A 1,220-nucleotide genomic window follows, 5' to 3' on the forward strand; every position below is an offset into this window, starting at 1 on the left:
ATAACTTTTGATTATATCAACCGATTGTAATGAAACTGGTCTCAGTAGATTCCTTGGGTCATGCTGAGAACATAGATATCAAATTTGCCATAGTCAGCTGAACTTCCTGTCCGCCATATTGTTTTTCTTTAAAAACCTACTTTTTCGAACTCCTCCTAGACCGTTGCTCCGATTTTCACCAAAATTGAACCGTATCATCTTCAGACCATGCCGACAAAAAGTTATGGATTTCAAGTCGATATGTCAAACCGTTTTTGTATACCGGAGCAATGAATTTGAGGTATGATGCAAAAATTACTCTTGAAGCTGTATCTCTGCAATGCTTTATCATATTCAACCAAGCTTGGTACGTGTCATCACAAGCATGACCTGAGGCATCATACAGTGTTTCGGCGCAGCGCCACCTACTGGAGTGGAGATATGAAAAAATGGCTATTTTTGCTTATAACTTCTGATGGGTTTGACCAAAATTCATAAGTTTGGTATGGGTCATCAGGACAATGCTCTGAAGGAGCCTGAGAAGTTTCGGACCAGCGCCACCTAGTGGCCAAAAGTTATAACAAAATTGACAAAATTGCTAATAACTTTTTTTTTCTAATTACTCACTGCTGCTGTTGGTCTGATGCTCCAGCCATGTTGGCTGGCTTCTTGTGCCGTTTTTGTGCTTGGCCCCGTAATTGCTGCTTGCAGCTATATTTATTATTATTCTTCCGCTCTTGGAGTCTATGGCAGCCCATAGAACCGTAAGGTAAAAAGTTGTGAAATTTGGCACACAGTTAGAGGACAGTCTGAACTGTGTCCATAGCCAATTTGGAGTCTCTAACTCATCCCTCTAGCGCCACCAGCTGTCCAAAGTTGCACTTCTGTTTATGCTAATAACTTTTGAACCGTATGGGCTAGAAACAAAATTCTTTTTCCTCTGATTCCTTGGGTCAAGACGAATCGATTGCACATATGACGTCATTTTCCGTCATGAACATTTTCCCGCCATTTTGAATTTTCCAAAAAACCTACTTTTTCGAACTACTCCTAGGGCGTTACTCCGATTTTCACAAAAATTGGACCAGATCATCTTCAGACCATGACTGCAAAAAGTTATCAAAAGCTTTTTGATAGATCCATCCGTTCTCGAATAGGGCACAAATGAATTCGATCGAAAGCTCGCAAAATCACACTTAAGGCTATATCTCCAAAATGATTTATCGTATTTTGACCAAACT

Source organism: Megalobrama amblycephala, linkage group LG11, assembly GCF_018812025.1.
Source record: "Megalobrama amblycephala isolate DHTTF-2021 linkage group LG11, ASM1881202v1, whole genome shotgun sequence".
Lineage (NCBI taxonomy): Eukaryota > Metazoa > Chordata > Actinopteri > Cypriniformes > Xenocyprididae > Megalobrama > Megalobrama amblycephala.